We start from the raw sequence: 14145 nt of genomic DNA, 5'->3' as shown, positions 1-14145 counted from the left end.
GACGCTGTTTAGAGGACATAGGGGGACTATATGAATAATGTTAATAATATTGCCCATCTCCAAACTAATAATAAAGCCACCATAATAGGCCTATCTCACAGCCCGTTTTTCACGCCCACTTCCGGTAAATAGTGGTGACTTTAACATGGGCATTTACACGTTTTTTTCTCTGGAGAATCTAAGTACATTTTCTAATGTAAAAATGTGACAGACCAATATTATTATGAAGCAAACAAGATGGTAAATCAGGTCGAGCAGATAGAACAAACCTTACCTTGAGAAAACAAAAGTTGTAGACTTCTTAAATAACCTCTTTTAACATGTAGCGTCTATGGAGTGACGTCACGCTATCACCACTAACCCCGAAAGGGGGCGTATTTAGGGGGGCGGGGAAATTCTGTGAGATAGGCTTATTGACCTACCTGTCTTCTTTCATTGGTCTGTGAGTCTTTGCTTCCATGTGTTTCCATATGTGGCCCTTGTTTGACACTAGATTTAATTCAAGGTGATGGAAAGGAACTATTTGTTTTTGTAAGTCAGTCAGGTAGTTGTACAATGGGATGGATTTCTTTCAGTTGTTACTCTAAATGGAGAGCACCACAGTCGATAAACGACACTAACAATTTCGTTCTGCTTCAGCTGCTGTAATTGAAAAGTAACTGATGCAGAACTATGGATGGCTTTTTTTCTTCTGTTATTTCATTTTATAGTTTGAGGCATAGAGTTGGTTATTATTAGTTCAAATGCCAGCTTCCCAATCATGTAAGTTACGGTACCATGGCAGTTCCACTTGCCAATATCAGTATATGTGTGAGAGATGATGAATAGATTCTAAAAAAACAAGCCAACAAAAAACATAGTACCAGCTGGTTTATTCTAGATATTGGTGCAGTATGTATGCTCTGTGCTTAGCAAGATGCCTGATTATTTCTTTGAGCTGTATAGGTTCCAAGAAATGTGTGCAGAAATGGTACAGTATAGTGATGAAAGTCCACTGTAGCCTACTGTAGAGATGTTCCGACACAGATCTAATGATATATATGCTTCTAGCGCATACAGTATATCACATTTAATATTTCATAATCTATAGAAGGAATGAGAGTGATGGACCAGATATTTGAGGAGATTCTCAACAGAGGATTATCGTTAATCTATGCTTCTGTTCAATGGCTCTTGTCCTCAAGGCTGGCTCTGCCAGTTAAGGATGCTCAGAATCCAAAGCTTTCTTTCTGTCTTTGAAGTGCCCATAGCTTAGGGGAATATCAGTTAGATTTAAATTCACATATAGTGATCCTACATTTACATATCTGTCTTCAAGAGCAGGAGAACCGCTGTAGTGTATTGAGTTTTGTGATGTAGGAAAAGGGCTAGCTGAAATTCATTCCCTTTCAAATCTCTTTGGAAATTCTTACCCAACATTGCACATGATCACCTCTGAATCTGAGCTTTCTGAGATTTTTGGCATGCACATTGCACATTAGCATAAGAGACACTGTTACTGATCACTGAACCTTAGGGGAATAACTCTAGGTAAACAATATAATTCAGCTATTTCTCACCTATACAGTTGGGCTGAGTGTAGACTTGAGAGAGACATGAAGCCAGACATCATGTCCTGCCTATTAGCTACACACTGCCAGGCTCATCTATCTTTATTGGTCACCCATTAGCCAGCATTAGAGGGAGACACGGGATAATAGCAGTAATGATGTTGATGATGGGATTAGACTGCCGGGACACACGTCATCATCACAGCGTTGTGTCTGGAATGATAAAGACAGATGGACGGATGGATAGATCTAACTATACAAGTGATTCCATGCTCCTGATGTGTGTCTGTGTGGTTGTGGTTGTATATGGGGGGGAGAGAAAGAGAGAGAGAGAGAGAGAGAGAGAGAGAGAGAGAGAGAGAAAGAGAATGAACAGGAGGAGGGCTTCAGATTAATGTCTGCAGTGCTTGGGGGTTGCATTAACCTTAGTGTGGCACAGGCAGCCAATCAAAATGCAGCACCTGTGCCAATCTTCAGGGATGGACAGACGCTGGCACAGGTGTCCTTGTGATGATGGTTGGCAGGGGTTGATGCCAGCCAGAGGGATGGCATATACATGACAAACCCAGCAACATTATGCCAGGCATAAGAGAGGCCAGCAGGGACAGAAGGATCATTAAGGCAACTTGATGGAAAGATGCTTTAAGAAGTCCACAATAAAATGTGTCCAAAATGGAGCATTTACAGTGGATCTTTTAGAGGCAGTGAACCACCATGATCAATCTGGACAATCTTACTACTTCTTTTCTATTTTGGTAGACACAACTCCTATTTAGACTTTTAATAAGTTCCCTGTGAATAGCTAATGAACCGTGACCAATTTAACAGCTGATAGCCCATGAAATGAACAGCATGTCTTGTACACAGTAAGCACAATTACTAAAGCTGCTGGGCCTAAAGAAAAGCCTTTGAACTGAAAAAGGGACGGACGGACGGACGGACGGACGGACGGACGGACGGACGGACGGACGGACGACCCACCCACCCACCGACCGACCGACCGACCGACCGACCGACCGACCGACAGACCGACAGACAGACAGACAGACAGACAGACAGACAGACAGACAGACAGACAGACAGACAGACAGACAAGTACATCCGTCATTAAGTATTTAGAACGGTATCATTGCAAGTCCTGCCACCATGCAGAATATTCTCAATGATCCACCCAAGAGACATTGATCATCCTCTACAGCGGCATAATGACCACCACAGAAAATACTGATCAGATTTCAGCACCAGTCAATTCAGTTCATTAGGGACACTCAACCTCCTGCTGTGAACCTTTATTGATCTGGCCAGGGTCACAAGGCTATTGTTCTCCACTAACTAGATAAAAGATTCACAAGCCACAAATATACAGCCACAAATAACATGAAAGGGGCAGAGCAAGGGTTTCATTTCATGCAATAGCAACATTTCTGAGTGTGACCATCTGTGTGAGACAAACTGTCTCGTCTGTCTTCTATTTGCCAAGACATCAAATGTCAGACACAACACAGGAAAACCAAAAGTATCAAGTCTGTCCCCAGGTTTGTCTTTCTTACTATAATATATTTTCTCTGTTCTCTGCTCTAATCTCAGAAGCAGTGGAGCAGCAGCAACAGCACATGGTTGGTGGGACGTCTGCGGTCTGTGGGAATACAGCTTATGTTAAAGCCAAATTTATAGTCTGTAGTATGACAGTTGCTTGCCGACAATGACTGTTTAGAAAATAACATGTTGCACCATCGTGCGATGGAGTATAAATTAACGCATTAAAACCGGGAAAGCATCTGTGTCATTTTTGATTTTAGCTATACTGTAGCAACATTGTTTTTCTGAAAATGCTGTGGTTCTGAAAGATAGCATAGATACAAGCTCACAGTGTGTCAGTTAGTGCCACGCTGCAAGCTTGTACTTTTATTTGTGAAAAATCTTGAAAAAGTGTTGAATAATTTGAATAGTTTCTAAAGCAAATCTTCTCTTCTGGGGGTCCTTGGTACAAAACATTTTCAGATGGGGGTCCGCGGTCAAATACATATGATTTTGGGGGTCCTTGGCATGAAAAAGTTTGAGAACTGTATTTAGAAGGTATTTTTGGGCCTGAGGTCTTAATGGGTTAAACAAGCCTGTCCCTCCAGGGCGGCTGTCAGATGGAGACGGAGGTAGCCAGGGAGAGAGACACTCTCAGCTGTAGCTGTCAGCAGGGAGCCGCTGGGATTGGACTGGTGACCAGAGCAGCTCGGCATGCGGCGAGGCCAGGCCAGGCTCACAGGTGCACTGCGTCTGACAGATACAGTAATAGCAGATAAAACCTCTTCCAAAAAAGCGCATGCCACTGTCAGCCAGCTGGGGTACGGCCGTACGGGGGACCAGTATGGTGGGTCAGACATTCGAGGGGTTTGAGAGGCAATGGGCTTTGAGGAGCAGTTGCTTTTACTTCACCACCCGCACCTAGATCAACACGCACGCACGCACGCACGCACGCACGCACGCACGCACGCACGCACGCACGCACGCACGCACGCACGCACGCACGCACGCACGCACGCACGCACGCACGCACGCACGCACGCACGCACGCACACACACACACACACACACACACACACACACACACACACACACACACACACACACACACACACACACACACACACACACACACACACACACACACACACACACACACACACACACACACACACACACACACACGTGATTGCACAGTCAAAGAGCATGTGCACAATGCACATGCAACCACACTGTCAGTTAAGGACAGACAAGGTCGCTGAACTCAAATCTGTCTGCAGAAAATTGCCTGCAGCTTGCTGTAAACTTGGAGTCCGAGATTGATTTTAAGTATAATACATAGTGCGGGGTGCTTCTGTGACTGGAAAAAATAAAGAAAAGAAATAACATCAAAATCTAGCAGTGGTATTAAGTTCGCTTTACCTTTACTTCAAGCTGTCTTATTAATCTTGTTATAATTTTTGTTGAAAGAGCAGTGAGTCCCCAAAGCACAATGAAATTAATTTGTTTATGCCACAGCCCTTCCCCCCTCTTTCCTCATTCTATTTCATGTTTTTATTCATGTCCAAATCAGCTTTTCATCTTAGCAAGCAAATTTAAACAATTGATGAATAATACAGAATAAACACGTTTCTGGGTCCATTGAACTAAAATAATGCTGACTAAAAGTTATTAAAAAAAGTACAGTATTCATAAGGTGTACTTTTTTGGACATAACTTTGCATCTCTGCATTACAAACAAAGACCGGTTTATTTTATGTAGGCTACAGTGTGTGTGTTTGGGAGGACAATGTTGTAGCGAGGCCAGCTCATATTACGTCCCTCCCAAGTTGGATACATACAATACAGTGGTCAGCCAGTGGTTTTGACCCTTTTCACTTTGAAGTCATTTTTGTCACACGTGTAGTATAATTGTGTGACGGGTCAGCCGTGAAGTGCCAGCTATAGGACCCAGGTCCTATAGCTACTCAGTAGATACACTAGATTCTACTTCCTCTGCCTCGCCCAGCATAATAAGTTGGTTCCTTTTCTTCTATGTAAAGTGAAAAGCGTATATAAATATGAGCTATATTTTATTATTATAGGCAATATCAGGGGGATCAGCCGTTCTGGAAAGTCCTTGTGAATTCTAAATGTCTGTGGAGAATGTGTCTGGAGTGTGCAAACTGATGTGGAAAGTAGTAGTAGTAATCAAATGGCAGTTGTGGGGAATTTGACAGGTTTGGGGAATTTGCCGAATCAAGTTTAGGCGGGAGTTGGCATGTTAATCACTTGGCTCATTTGGGCCACCCCCACGGCCAAAGCTTTTTCTGGCGGTTCTGGACAACTGCCTACCCGACCGACTCAACGCTGGGCACTCCACTCCCTTGGGTTGTCTGCGACGTGTGTGCCAAATTTGAAGTCGTTGGTCGAACGATTCTTCATGGATTTCAGACACACATACGTACAGAGATTCGGGGCATTTATTGTAACGTTATTATAGTAGATACAGTAGATACAGAAACAATGAAACTTGTCCTCAGAGTGGAGAACATGGAACTGGAAGCATAAGAATTGCACACACGCCCACTTGACGTATGGATGCACACATAACCACAGCGTACAATACTGTACTTATGATGAGAAGACTGAGACAGGGACTGAAAAGGGCTGCAAGTGACTTTGATCTTTGCGAGGCGCTGTGATGATGACGTGTGTGCCAGGCTGGCAGTCTAATCCCATGCAAGACTTTTCCAAGCAACATGTAAACTGTGGTGGATTCCTCAATGCACTGCTGATGTTGATAGTTTTCCATGGCAACAAGGTACCCTATAATGAAAAGTTGTATAAGCCGTATAGTACAGTATAAGCCTTTCAATGGGCCATTATAGGGACCGTTAACCACACTGTCACAAGCTAGTCCTAATATTTACCTTCCTGAAGGAGACAATACAGTCTGAATGCAGGTGGTTAATAACACTATCTATTGAGTTCTACAGTATGTTGTTCTATTAATGTACAGTATGTGCTGTATGTGCTTTACAGACAACTAGATGTTCTGATGTCATGTTTATTTGTGAGTAGGGGTGCACGATTATGAAATTATAACCAATATCCGATCTCCGATTATTTGCAGCGTCATATCTGCCGATACCGATTCTGACCGATTCCGATATTATACAGGGGAACAATGGAAACAAGCCTAGGCCGCGTAGGGGCTTGGCTCAAAGCCTAATAAAGTATTCAATCAATCAATAAATAGACTATTTTCCAAGTGTCTGTTTTCACAACTGAATGAGATGAATGTAGAAAAAAGTTTATTTTTACTTAAGATTTTTCATCATTTGATTTGGCTTTTCTTCTAGACTAGAGGTACTAGACACTTTGATTTATATTGATGAGCTCATTGATGAATTTTAACATTTTTCATTTATTTAATTTTTTTGCTGGTGAAAACCGATTAAATAATCTGGATTATTTTGAGACCGTTCCGATACCGATATGGCATTTTTATGGCCGATATGGCCCATTCCGATTATGCTACCGATTATATCGTGCATCACTATTTGTGAGTATGTGAATTGTATGTGTGGGCGAAGTGTACAGACACCCTACACACGCACGCACGCGCACGCACGGCAAGAACTCGATCCACCATCCATAACACAAGAGACAGAGTGGCATCAACCTCTATTATCCAGTCCCTATACTGTCGACACAAAAGGCTTCCTGGAACAAAAATCCAATCAGTCCTCTCTAGGAGGATTTGCTCCACAGCAGTGCTCAGCAACACTGGTGCCTCCACTAGGTGACAAAGAAATAATCTCAGAGCCCACAACCTGTTCACAGCCTGTCTACACACCTCTGCCACGTCTCCCACCCTTAGAAATAAGACAGGCCAACAGAGGCCACACTTCCCAGACGTCATACTGTCCACAGAGTTCAGTTTGGTCGCGTCTTATTCTTTTTTTCTTCCTTTTCTACTTCTTCTCCTTCTTCTTCTCCCACACGCATACAACAACCGCCAACAAATGGCCGATTATGTGTACAGGGTGTGAAATTGTGGTACTTTGAGGAGCAGCGGATGTTTACTTGAAGCATTACTAATGAAAGCCTGGGAGAGACTAAATGAACCCTCAGGGATATGGCCGAGGGACAAGTTTTGAAAATAATTGTATTTACTACACATTTTAAAAGCAGTTTCAATATCATACCCTGGCACCAATATCAATCTGGGCTCCTCTCTCTTGCTTGCCTTTGTTCTTTGGCTGGTGAATTATCACACTAATTCTCCATTCATTAGTATGCGGCTTCTTATTTAGCCACGCTGCAGAGAAGCCTTCAACAAAATCAGCTGGAAAATAGTCAATATGAGGTGGCCAGCATGGCCCTCTCGCTTCTCATCCCCCCTCCCAGATCCACTCACACCCCCTTCATTGTTTGCTTTGTATATTTACCACATCAAACCGATAGCATAGTCCACCATAATGAATCGGAGGGAGATAAAGTATATGCAAATTCACAGAGAAAGGGTATAATTTGGGCCATAATAAGAAGTGCTGTTTTACAGAAGCTTGTTTACACAAAGGCTGGCTAGCATTTTTTTTATAAATACAGCCCTCGATCTCTTCTCTCTAACCCTCTCCCTTGACTTCTCTCATTCACTCAGCACTGCATCAAGTTGTTGTGCTTCACTAATGTAAAACCATAGGCTTACAGCAAGTATCCTACCAGCCAATGGCCTGTGCATTGTGCAAAAGCCCTGCTCCAACAGCAACATGCATTGTTTTATTTTGGCGTAATATTAATTCATAAGATGGCGCCGTCCAGGGCTGCTGTGGCGTTAGCGTGTGCTGTGTTTTCACTCATGTTAATGTCAAAACAAATTCCTATGTGTGTACTTATACTCAATGGTAAATAAAGGTATCTGAATAATTAACTGACCTCACAACCTAACAAGCACAGTAGCACACACACACACACACACACACACACACACACACACACACACACACACACACACACACACACACACACACACACACACACACACACACACACACACACACACACACACACACACACACACACAGTTAGGCCTGACTCACACCTTTGCATCTAGCATACAACATTGTTGGATGCTAGATGCATGAGACTTGATTACTGATGCAACCTCGCAATGCATTTCCAATGGAAGTCACATGGTTTGCCACATTTGTGTTGTACGGCTTTCGGCTGTGTTTCGACTGCCCCCCACCCCCTCATACAACACAAATGTTGTGTCAAACCATGTGACTCCCATTGGAAATGCATTGTGAGCTTGCATCAGTCAATAAGTCTCATGCATCAGCTATACATCAATCTGTTGCGAAGGTGTGAGTCAGGCATTAGGCCTGACTCACACCTTCGCAACAGAAGCCTGACTCAGGCCTTAGGCCTCACTCACACCTTCTTTATGTTTCTTTCTTATGTTTCTTATGTGTAATTGAAAGATGGCAGTTGAGAAAGGAGAATATACATAAGACTATGAAAGAGAGAAAGTTACTTTTACTGCATCACCCAGTAGATGTCTGCTCAGATATCTCTGATGAGCACACACAGGAGCTGCTAAGTGTTAAGTGTCTTGCTCAGGGTGACCTTCTGGTTCCCAGAAGGCCTCTCTTTCCACTCAGATACAGCCACCTGAGAAGACCGCAATGGTCACGGTGTAATATATATGTGAGAGACCAACTTGTTAACAAAACAGTGAACATAGTCTAGGATTTTATTATTCCATTTTTTTTCCTGGGACCTATTTTAGATGATTTGGACCTGAAAGGAAGGGTGGGTCTAAAAACTATTGCAATTGATCCAGCTGTTTGTTCTTCTTTGCCAAATTCAGGCTAATATTCTTCTGTTTGAAAACATTATTCCAATGGTCCCTGAAGGCAGTGGTGGAAACAGTACTCACTCAAGTATTTCATTGTAAATACAAGTAAAAGTATTAATACTGCAATGCACACTGCATAGATAGTCTGGAACTATTTCCAAAGGGCCGTTACAAACATATTCCATGCAACATCACAGCAAAAAAGTCTCACTTAATTTGAATAGATGGCTCTGATTGGTCACTCACAACTCTGGGGTGAGTGAAATGTAATTCAAACGGAGGAGTAATATAATAATACTGTTACAACTAAAAGCACAAACATATTGGTATCAAAATGGTACTTAAGTATATGAAATGTTGAAAGTACTAATGTATGCTCATCCTTCATTTCTACACCAAATAATTGTCTCCACCAGGCCGAAGGCATGGGGAGAGAGTATGTTTTGCACTCCGTCCGTCCGTCCGTGTGTCCGTCCGTCCGTCCGTGTGTCCGTGTGTCCGTGTGTCCGTCCGTGTGTCCGTCTGTGAACAGCTAATCTCTGGCACCGTTGGCTTGATCGCAGCCATACTCTGCACACACACTCCCTGAATGCCAGAGCTGAACCTCTGCCCCAAAGTTTTCACATTGGCCTGTTATAGCGCCACCAGGAGGCCGCTTTGTGCAAAACAAATGTTTTGACAGTACACCTACAGATTTTGTCCAAACATTACGCAAATTGGTACATAGTCTCTCTAGAGCCATTCAACGAAACCGGTCTTTCAGATTTTTCACACTCCATCCTGATTGGCTAAAATTGGCTTCCAAAGTTCGCAGGAGTACTCCGTTTCAAACAAAATGCTGCAAATCATGAACACATGGTGTGATTTCCGTGAAATTTTGCACGCACATTCCCACTAGGTCGAGGAAGAAATGCCACTTGAATATATTCAACTCAGCCTCATGGTGGCGCTATAACTGGTCGATTTGTGTTTTACCTATAACTGCACCGATCTGTGTAAAACCATGTATGCACACTCCCTAGAGGCCAAGGAAAAACCTTTGCCTGGAATTTTTCACATCTGCTCTTTATAGCGCCACCAGGAGGCCGACATATGTAAAACACATTTTCTAATATTACTCCTTCAGATTTTATCCAAATTTCACGCAAATCGGTACACATGCTCTCCATAGTCATGTGATCATGTGATTTGTTTGATTTCTCATAATTATCCATCCTGATTGGCTACGATTGGCTTCTAAAGTTTTCAGGAGTAGCCCGTTTGGTACAAATCGCCACAACTCCTCAACGCAGCGTCCGATTGCGGTGAAACTGTGCATGCCTATTCCCACTACTAGACACTACTAGGTTGAGGAAGAAATGCCACTTGACAGTTTTCAAATCAGCCTCATGGTGGCGCTACAACAGGCCGCGTCTCACACACACACACACACACACACACACACACACACACACACACACACACACACACACACACACACACACACACACACACACACACACACACACACACACACACACACACACACACACACACTTTATATTACTCCTAAACATTTTGCCAAACATCACACACAATCCTATCCTCCTGGTGGAGACCTGTGCCCAGAAGGGCACTTTTTCTAGTCTAAATATATTTCCCTGGTTAAAACAATTAAAATAGATTCCTTCCTTTCAATACAGAGCAACCAACACCCTAAACTATTTACAATTTGAGGATACCAGATGAGACACAGACACCAGTCTGATACCAGATGAGACACAGACACCAGTCTGAAACCAGATATACAACAAATTGAAACCACTATCAATCTGACCATGCAGCCAAACAGTTCAAATTAAGAGGCTAATCTGAAACCTCACCTCTTAAGTCTCCGCTTCACCCCCTAATAGTCCTCTCTCCTAGTATTGTGTTACCTTTAGAGAGATCCTATAGCAATATCCACTAGATGTTGGATAGGCTACTTGTTCAAATTTGTTTTATTTTGCTTGACCACAAATGTTAAGAATGTTAATTAGATAGAGCATTCTTCAGACAGATACTAGGTTTGTTGTTTACCTGGTATCATACTTTTTACCTGGTATCCTAAGCACATTGTTCATTCTACTAACAGCATTTGACTATTTACCCTGTCGTTTGTTGACTAGGTTTCATGATTCGATTACTCAGATTTCACAATTGTAAGTCACTGGATAAAAGCATCTGCTAAATGCCTACATTTTTTATTGTAATGTTGAAAATACTATACTGGATATAGGAAAGAAAACACTAACCTGCGATAAGTGTGATCAGGTGTTCATTTAATTCTGATAGCATAACATGTACCTGTAAGGGTCTGTGCATTAAATGTTCCAACAACACAGTAAGTGTTAATTCATGCATTTGTATAAGTCAGAGACCATACAAATGGAACCATTTTAAACCAAATGGAACCATCTAGTTCTTTTGTTTAAAGTGGGAAATCTTTTATTGGCCTAAAATATTGTCTATATACATACATTCATGAATCCACTTGCTGACCGGCTGTCACTATTGGGCTTTTTTTTAATATGTTTTTTTTGTGACCCTACCATTAACATCCTATGGCAGGCAAAAATGTCAAACTTTCCTTTTGCTTTAAGTAGCATGTGACATGTCAAACTAGGGGGTTTTCATGATTCTGAATCCATTCCAAGCATTCGTTTTGCACAAAAAACACTCCTTGAGCTAAAAGCAGCCATAGCCACTTGCCCATATGTGCCCAAAATGTGCTGCCGGACTATAGTTACAACAACACATTTTACTGTGAAGGTGTTCAAACCACTGCTCTCACAATGTCATAGAGCACTGGGCTCAAAATGGCAGAGCACATCTCATCTGATTGCTGTACCTTTCCAAACACTGGTCTTCAGTCATGTTACAATGTGACCTGTAACCCCGGAGATATGCATGGAACACTGGGGAAGAGTTCAGTGAGTCAAGCGAGAGGCACACAGGGAACGTATCTGTAGAATCACAGGCTCTAATGAAGAACATTTCTATTCTGTTCTGTCAGAAACAGCATGGAGATGGAGACAGCCAGAAAACGATTGCGAGAGAGAAAAGCATGAGAGAGGAGAGAGAGAGAGAGAGAGAGAGAGAGAGAGAGAGTGCAAGGGGAGATCTGAGGTCTGCCTATTATCTCCTTGCTGCTTCATTGCTTTGGACACACACACACACACACACGCACGCACGCACGCACGCACGCACGCACGCACGCACGCACGCACGCGCACGCACGCACGCACGCACGCACACGCACGCACGCACGCACGCACGCACGCACACACGCACACACGCACACACACACACACACACACACACACACACTCACTCACAAATCTGCCCAGATCTCATGAATATAATTGACCTTTTTTCCACTGTAATGCTGAGAGTACATGAGGGGTGTGTGTGTGTGGGGGGGAGGGGGGGGGGACCAAACAGAATTAATTTAGAACAACACATTATTTCGTGCTGTGTGCAGATATGGAAAAGGACAATCTAATCGATAAACCAATGAAATGATAATGACCTCTCAAATCAATATGTGGACCCCATTTTATCACTGTGACAAAGACTATAACGCCTTTTCACTGCAGGTGTTTTTGTTCGCCTGTTGCTGTGTATGTTTGTGCGCACTGCATGTGTGCACTTGATGAGTGTCTGCGTGTACTTACCAGATTTCAGGTGCGTGCGTGCGTGCGTGCGTGCGTGCGTGCGTGCGTGCGTGCGTGCGTGCGTGCGTGCGTGCGTGCGTGCGTGCGTGCGTGCGTGCGTGCGTGCGTGCGTGCGTGCGTGCGTGCGTGCGTGCGTGCGTGAACCAGGCTTCTGTTTTGGTGGAACAGTTGCCAGGACTAATCATTATTTAGTTGTGGCGGGGCTGTAAAGGTCAGTAGTCTGAAATGTCAGGCTGTGTTCAACAGGAGCCAGATGCACCGTGTGCTGCTCAAGTGGGCAGTGAGTTGGGGGGGGGGGGGGGGGGGCAGAGAGTGTATAGAATAGACGTAGTGTGAGTTTTGTGTGTATGTGAAAACGTGTGTGTGTGTGTGTGTGTGTGTGTGTGTGTGTGTGTGTGTGTGTGTGTGTGTGTGTGTGTGTGTGTGTGTGTGTGTGTGTGTGTGTGTGTGTGTGAAGCATTCTTCTGATGAGTTAATGAATGCCCACAGAAATGACTTTACAGTAGAATTCAGCAGGGCTGAATCATTAAATCCTCATCACGTTATTTGTACACACGTGTAAGTAAAGACAGACTCCAGGCACATCAGACCAGATTGAAATGTTGTCGCCTACATAAAGCCTTTCTACTGGGATCTACGGAACAGGGTGCAGACTTCCCTTCTTCTCCAGACCCCTGTGCAGAGACAGAGATGCAGAGACACAAAGACACAAACACCATGCTGCGAACCTACTTCTTCTAGAGCATTGGTTCCCAACCTTTTTATACTGAAGTACCACGTCAGAAAATATTTGACTCGCCAAGTACCACCATAATAACTGATGTTAAAATGCAGGAGCGTATACTGTACCTGCCCTTTTTATTCCATTCCTAATCAAAATAATGCTGCTGCTCTGACAAAACTCAGTCTAATCACTAATCAGCACAACTGATATTTGATATATTTCTAACGTGATTAATCCGTTCTCGAATCTTCTATTAACGCCTAGGTGTGCTGTCATGCTCATTTCAGCCTATGTCAACCAAGAGCCTATTTCAACCAATTGCTTGGTCAGAGGAGGGCTCAAGTACCACTAGTGGTACTAGTACCAGTGTTTGGGAACCTTTAGTGCCTGCACTGTATGTCCCCTATACTGTCTACAGGAGTAACGGAGAGCAGGAGAGCATTGAACATTAGTGAGATATAGCGGCCTGTACAATATATATATATAGCGGTACTGTACAATATATATATATATATATATATATATATATATATATATATTGTGGCGTCTCGGTCCGGGACCGCGCGCCACAGAATAGCCACCTCGGGGAGAGAGGGAGAGAGACAGGCAGAGTGAAGCGTCGCCAACGGCAACGAGGGCGGGTCCTGGAACGAAGGTACATCCCAGCCCGTATCCTCGTCTGTCTTAACGAGCCACCTGCTGCGCGTCCACACCCAGGCAGATTAAAAGGCTCTGTCCTGCTCACACTCTCAGAGACTCTCCCGAGAGACAGGCTGGCGTGCGGTACCCGGTAAGACTAGTCCATATTCC

At 43.5% G+C, this 14145-nt stretch overlaps 1 protein-coding gene across 1 annotated transcript in view; it reads right to left on the bottom strand.

The window, feature by feature from the left end:
* agbl4 (AGBL carboxypeptidase 4) overlaps positions 1-14145 on the bottom strand; it is a 448634-nt gene that overhangs the window by 105582 nt on the left and 328907 nt on the right. The gene's annotated exons all lie outside the window — the stretch shown is intronic.

Source organism: Electrona antarctica (assembly GCF_951216825.1).
Source record: "Electrona antarctica genome assembly, chromosome: 7".
NCBI lineage: Eukaryota > Metazoa > Chordata > Actinopteri > Myctophiformes > Myctophidae > Electrona > Electrona antarctica.
Note: the sequence above shows the minus strand (reverse complement) of the source record. Positions and strands in the feature narration are given on the sequence as shown.